Source organism: Triticum aestivum, chromosome 2D, assembly GCF_018294505.1.
Source record: "Triticum aestivum cultivar Chinese Spring chromosome 2D, IWGSC CS RefSeq v2.1, whole genome shotgun sequence".
Lineage (NCBI taxonomy): Eukaryota > Viridiplantae > Streptophyta > Magnoliopsida > Poales > Poaceae > Triticum > Triticum aestivum.
In genome coordinates, this window is record NC_057799.1 from 58,327,935 (window position 1) to 58,335,809 (window position 7,875).

Consider the following 7,875-nt stretch of genomic DNA (forward strand, 5'->3'; position numbering starts at 1 on the left):
TCCATAGATCTGATAGATAGTATCCTTAAGCTCCTGCGGTAGACTTCTCCAATGCGTCCCATAGAGATGTGGGCTGCCATGCTCTTCCCTAAACTCCAGGTTGGTGCATCAAAGGAAAACTCTATAGGCTCAGTGAATGGCGTAAACGCCCTTCCAAGAATTTGAACTTGAATCTTCCAGCGCTCCTCTTCTGGTAGTGTGGCGTTGTGGGTCCCGGTGAAGCTTGGTATTCCGATGTTTAGGTACTTAGTGACTTCCTTCAAATGTCGTCCAAAAGGTGTATCTTCATCCGGTTGCATGAACTTGTTCCTTGCATCCGCCATTCCTAAAAGAGTAGAAAGTGGAGAGGAGTCAGAAATGAGAAGAGAGAGTAGTGTTCTCGGGTTAAGCTTAGTGGTCGTGTCCTACAGTCAGCGTGTGCTCTGATACCACCTTTGTAGCGACCAGACCTCAAACAGTCTGTGCTGCTGTGCATCAGTGTCATCCCTGGATCAGTAATGCTGACACGCATAGTACAAATGGAGGATTTATAACAGAGTAGCAATCACACACTTATTACATCGAGTATCTCAAAAGAGAAATAAGTATGATAAATATGGCTTAAGGACATCTAATACGATAACATCGGAAGACTTGGAAGATAAGTGAGTCCATCAACTCCAACGGCATCACTGAGTATAAGACCACGACCTAAGCCACCTTACTCGTCGTCTGAAAAGTCTGCAACATAAAACGTTGCAGCCCGAAAACGGGTCAGCACATGGAATATGCTGGCAATGTAACACATAGAGAGTAATGAACATAATAATGCTATACTACATGCATATATGGCTGGTAGAAGGCTCTATGATTACAGTTTTGCGAAAAGCCAATTTTTCCTTACTGCAAAGGAATAAATTTTATTTAACTATCATGGTAGTTGTTAAACATTGAGATGGTTGACAGCATCTCAATCCCAATTAAGTATCATCATTAACCCAACAATATTAATTAAAGTAACATGGTGATGAGATTCACATGATAATCCAAGTACTAGATACTCAAGATGTCCATAACCGGGGACACGGCTAATCATGATTGGTTTGTACACTCTGCAGAGGTTTGTGCACTTTTCCCCACAAGACTCGATCGCCTCCGCTTGATTCTCGCACTACATGATGTTTGAGAAACGGATGACCGAGACACACTCTTTCAGAAACAATAACTCTTTACTCCGGGTGGACAGTTACACCTACTTTCCCCTACATCTGCTAGCCCACCTCTTCAAGAGATCATGTAACCTACTCAACTATGCTAGAGCCCATAATAGCATGTGGCTGCACACGGAAGTTTCTAGCATGAATAATCTTATGATCCCTTTGAGCCTGGGTGGCGGTCCTTAGAAAAACAGGCAACACTGGGTTCTCTAGGTGCCTCAATCCACCCAAATGTGAGTTTTAGTTGCCACCTTAAGTAAATCATTAATTAACAATCTCACATCTGTCGTGAATATCTCTCAAACCCAATCCACGTCTACTAGCATAGCATAGCGATATAAGCAAACGTAGAAGTAACTCCCAAGGGTTTGATAATAAACAGGTAATAGGTACTACCTCAACTACATCCCAATACCCACAATTTAATTAGATCCTAACCATGCAATGTTTGAGGGTTGATCTAATGCAATAAAACTGGGTAGTAAAAGATATGATCAACGTGTTACTTGCCTTGCTGATGATCCGTGAAACTTAGCGATTCGAAGTAGCAAGCGGCGCACTCCGGGTACTCTATCGCAAACAAAAAAGCATACAATAAGCACTCATCAAATGCACAGGTAAAACTCAAATAACGATCTAACCAGAAAGTTCAACTTAAGAACTCCGGTTTGCAAAAAGAATCAAATCAAACGAAGCAACGAAAGTCAAATGGCGAAAGAAACAAGCTTCATTTACTAATCTAGATCTAGGTCAAATTTTACAGTAGCAAAAACTTGTTTGAGTGGTTTAAACAGAAAGAGAATTTCGAGACGAAACTCTAGGCGCTTGAATCGCCTGATTCCGATAAACGAGCGAAAAGATAAACGAAAACGAAAATCTGATCAGAAATCGCGATGTGGAATAATCGCGGAAAATCCGACGAAAAAGAAAACTGACGAACAGTTAAACGAACGGACGTTCGTTAACCGCGACTAACCGACGAAAGAGTTCGTTAAAATGAACGGGTCGGTGAACGTTCACTAATTAAATAAACCGAAAAGAAATAAACCGATCTATATAAAAAAACTAGGGTTTTGAAAAAAATAAACCGGGGTGGTTTTTAAAAAAAAACGGACGGCGAACGGGGCGGCTCCGGCTAACCTCCGGTGAGGCTCGAGACGGGCTTCGGCGGGTCGGGCGAGGGCGGCGAGGGGCGGCGAGGGGCTCCGGAACAGAACACAATTATTCTTACAAACATGGATCATATCATATCCAATTCCAACTGCACGAAGGAAATTCTTCATTTTACTATAGGTGTGTGGCAGCTCAGACGCATATGGGAAAGATTTGCGGAAAGCAGCCAACATCGCATCGAGTGATTTGTTGGTCATCCGCTCAGATGTCTTCACCTGAAGAAAGGTGACCATAGCTGAGAATACTGACAGCTTATTTCCTGGGGTGACAGCAACCACTACAAAAAAATACACTGCCGTGATGATACGTGTTTGGCACAGTAGGTCGCGTTTTTTGTCATGCATGTACATCCATGACAAATTTATGACAGAATCAAGATAGTCATACCTGTGCTGTCGTAGAAGTGTTCCATGACATTACCAAAATTATCATCACGGAAGTGTCCACTTCCATGACGATAAATCGCGCGTCACAGAAGTGCTTTCGTCAAGGGTGACCGACACGTGGCATCCACCGTAATGGAACGCCGTTAAGCTATCGGGTCGGGTTTTGGATCCGATAACCCGTTAACAGCCCCGACCAATGGGGATTTTCCACGTGTAAAATCATCATTGGCTGGAGGAAACACGTGTCGGCTCATCGCTGGGACAGATGTCATCCACTCATTGGACAGAAGGCGCCTATGATACGTCGACACGTGGCACGGCCCAACAGTGGCCCATTCCTGTGAAAAGGCCGGCCCGTTTGACTTGGTCAAAAGCTGGCGGGCCGGCCTATGGAAAGCCTGTTAACGGCCTGTTCGCGTATAGCCCATTGACAACCCGCTAACCCAAGGCCCGTTACGCCCTATTCGAATTAGGCCCAGTAGCGTCATCTGGGCCATCCAATATGATTCCCGCCCGTTTTCACTTCTGGCCCATGTATGGCCCATGATGTCTTTCGACCCATATGAGGCCCTATGTAACTCTTGGCCTATTAACGGCCCGTGCTGAAACTGGCCCGTAATGAACAGTGTAACTTTACACCCATTAACGGCCCGTGGTGAAACTGGCCCGTAATGAACAGTGTATCACTTTATACCCATTAACGACCCGTTATTCCGTTGGGCCGTTTCCAGCCCATGTTATCTTTCGGCCTTCTTAGAGCGCATTTATTCTTGGGCTATTTTCCAGCATTCGTTTACTTACGGTCCGTTACTATCATTTTCTGCTTGTGGGCCAAATTCAGCCCGTCATTACAGTCGGCCCGTTTGTGGTCCGTTAATACGTTGGGCCATTTTCATAGCGTCATCAAATACGGCCTATTAACGATGGCCCGTTATGGTCGGCCCATGAATGGACGATTCCAACTCTAGCCCGTTTACGACCAGAATGCGGTCTGTTTGGCCCATGTTTGGCCAATCGATCATACGGCCCGTATAAGGCCCATTGATGATACGACCCATAGAAGGCCCATTGTTTCTACGGCTCGTAGAAGGCCCATTGTTTCTACGACCCGTAGAAGGCCCACTGTTTCTACGACCCGTAGAAGGCCCACTGTTTCTACGGCCCGTAGGAGGCCCAGTGTCACTACAGTAAATATTAGCCCATGGTTATTGTGGCCTAGTTTTAAAAAATAGGTTATTGCAGCCACTAGCAAACCGGGGAAAAAGAACTGCAATAACTACAAGCAAAGAAATAAACAAGACAACAAGGAAATAAATAAGCAAGCAACTTACGCTAGGCTATCACGGCTATCACACATATTACATCCACTAGGCATCAAAGTTCGCCACCAGTGCAAATAAATGCGCCGACAAAAGAATATACAAAACTGAGAGCACTTCAGAAGGCACTAGGCCTGGCCACATCGCCCCCCCAAACAACTGAAGAAGCTGAGTAGACCTCAGTTGTGTCAACAATAGATGCATCAACACTAGATTTAAGGCATGATGGTGCGCACGACAGTCCTCTGACAATCTTCATTGCATCTTTGACTTCAAGTCGGAGCTGAGCTGAAGCAAGCCTTTCCGCTTTAAGTTGAGACAGAAGAAGTCGAACTGATTGAGGCAGCGACTGCACATAGGTTGTCTCACACCTGCTGGTGAGTAGCTTCAATTCACTGTCTTCATCAAGACAGGACCTTGGGGTCATCTCGCTGTCCTCAAGATGGTTTGGCTCACTATCTTCCCTAAAGTTCTGCCTGGCATAAGAGATACGAGTCTGAAAGAGAAACAAGGAGACACGTAACAGGTTTCACAATTATATAAGCAAATAAATGGATCTGTTCTGCATAAGGAACATGTTTTTACAACTACAATTTGAAACTGGTAGTTGTTGCAAACATCCAATCAGATGTAAACAGCAAAGCAAACAGCAGTGGAGGAAATGACGCCTATCCAAATCTATACTAGAACAAAGTTTGAAGGCTTGAGAAGGATGAACTTACATTACATGTTAACACGGGCTAGACAAAGCCCTTCTCCATGTTGATGGAAGGATAATTCAATAAATTCCCCAAAGAAAATTCTTTATAAGCGTTGCCATTATTCTACATTTTGCAAAGAGTAAATATAGATCAAATAATATTGGAAGAAACAGAGGATAATGAAGCTCAGGTGCAGACTGGTGATACATAATCAAATAGCAAATAATTAAGTACAGCGTTACAAGGAAAAAGGGAGAGAGGTACTGACAAGAGCAATGCAGAGCCCATTATTGTTTTGAGATCGTATGATCGTTTGAGCAAGGAGATTCATCTGAAATTAGTTTTCATACAAGAGAGAAGGTAAGGCACAAGCAGAAATTTAGGAGTTCAAATTTTGAATTGATATCATAGATAGTACCTGACGCTGGGCTCCCAGCAGTTCTAATAGGGGTTTGGCCACTAGAGTAGGGGTAAAGTGTGGTACAGTTGGGCATGTGTTTTCTGTGGCTGCTGATCTATCTGATTTAACAGGTATCACTACCTTTTCTAAATACCTAGTTTGTACTCCTTGAGGATCTGCACTCACCCTCTTCCTTTTGGACATCTATTACGAAAGAACAACATTTGACTGGAAAAACATAGTGTGACGACACATGGAATAGGCACAAAAAATGGATAGGTATGGCATATACTCATATATGATGCTTAAACTAATTAGATGGTGTAACAAAGTAGAAGTAATGCAAGAGGTCAGATGCAAAATATGTGCGACCAATACAACTTTGCAAAGTTAGAGCAAGCACCTTGATGGGTGAATAAGATAGGCCATCCTCCACCATGCCAAGTTCCGCAATATTCCTCTCGTGCGCCCATTCTCATATTCATTTTGATAATGTTCAATATCTGACATGCATGAAAACATAAAAACAAGTGAGATTTTCTTTGTAATGCAGAAGTGATTCTAATCCAATACTGCCTCCCTGTAAACCCCTTCTGCTATCTCTGCAATTCTTTTAAAAGATGCCATGCATGCTGTAATTTGTTGTGTGCATTAATATAATGTGGCCTACTACTCAAAATATGAGAGCTCCAGAAGTGATGGCACTCCGCAAATGGTAGCTTCAACATATAGTAAAGAAGAACCAGTCGACCTGACCTGACAGATTCAAAATATACTAAGGGAGAACAACTCGACCTGACCAGTCGACCGCAAGAGAAGAGTATCATCTTAAAGAAGAGCAGAAGAGCAGAAGAGCAAGCAGATTGAAGATATTACAAGTCTTTCAATACAATGTCAGTTGGCCACCCATGATGAACCAGAGCACACAGAGAAATACTATTCTTTCCGGTCTCTCCATATGTGGCTCACAGGCATTTCGAAACTAAAGTAGGAACATTAAGCTAACCAATTAAACATCTCTCAATTTTACTAATATCAGCAATAATATCAGATATGAATTTGTACAACTAAGCTTGTTTAGCTCGATGGGTGGAGCAGTGCTATTACGACACGAACCACGTAGGCTGATTGTGGTCATCATAAAATGGGGAAAACATAAGCATGATGAGTACAGTGTTGACCGTGGCAGTGGGATGGCAGATCTGAAGCTGCAAACCGCGCAAAGGGTAGTTAGCAACCGATGTTTGCTTTGAAATAACAACTAAGATTTGGTATGGACAAGAAAGTACGGTCAACAAGTGACAAAGAAATGCAATTATCCTGTCTCTCTATATGTCGCGACATGCATTTGGAAACTCAAGTGGGACCTTTAGCTAACCAATTAAATGTGTCGGTTAACTAATATCAGTATCATATCACAATCATATTTGAACAACTAAGCTTTCGAATTCTGAGTGTTGTGTTGTTTAGCTTGAAGGGTGGTGTAATGCTAGTACGACAGAAAGCACCTACGCAGATCATAGTAGAGTAGATAAAAGGGGAAAACCCTAAGCATCAAGAGAAAAATCAGGAAAGTGGAACTAGCTGGACCAGTGGGTGGCGCACATGCTTTTCGAAACGAATATAGGAACATTAGGTGACCAATTAAACGTTCTCTGTTTTAGTGATATGAGCATCATATCAGATTCGTATTTCAACACGTAAGCTTTGGGTTGAGGTCTTGAGGAGCAGTGCTAGCACGACACGAAGCACCTATGATGATGGTAGTGAATATAAAGGGGGGAAACCATAAGCTTTACGAGTATAGTGCCCGTGCCATGGCGAATCTGAAGGTGCAAACCGGACAAAGCTACTTCGCAACCAATGTTTGCTTTCAACTAGCCACTACGATTTGGTACGGACAAGAAAAGTACAGTAAACAAATTACGATCTATTTTCCGGGTGAGATCAATAACTTAAGCACATATGGAAGAGTACCACCTCTCTTGCGACGCCGTGTAGGCCTATGCTGATACGTTGAGGGTGCTGCGGGTGCGATGGCTGTCAGCGGTGGGGAAGAAGACTTTAGACGGCAGACGGCCGGGTCGGGGGATATATCCTGTTGCCGTGGACGAGGCGGTCGTAGGAGCGGCAACGGCAAGGTGGATGACGGCGCCGATGAAGCGAGAGGAGGCGATGAAAGGATCCTGGTCCAGCGCCGTGGATGAGAGACGTCCATCTCTTGCAGTGGACGACGGGGTAGGGGTAGCGGCTCCGGCAAGGTGGAGGATGGGGTGGCGGACGGAGGAGGCTGGCCGCAGTGTGGAGGTTGTCGTGCCGCCGACGGTGTATGAATGGGGAAATGGAGGGGAGGGGGGATCTCAAACTTTGGGACGCGCTTCTCTGAAATGGGGGAAAGTTACAAACTTATGCCCCGTTTAAAATTTCGGACATCGCGTCGGTTGGGGATAGGACGGTAATCTCGCATCTCCCAAATATTTGCCAGTAACTATTTCGGGAAAGGAGAGGGTGTTTTGCCGCCCATGGTTGGCGCCCACGGTGTATGAATGGGGCTGACGGGTAGGGCGGTTGTGTCACGTCTGATGGAAGTTACACATTTGCCCCTATTTAAAATATTAGCCTACATCGATTTCGGACGAGGAGAGTTTGTTTTGCCGCCCACCGTGTATGAATGGGGAAATGGAGGAAGAGACACATGTC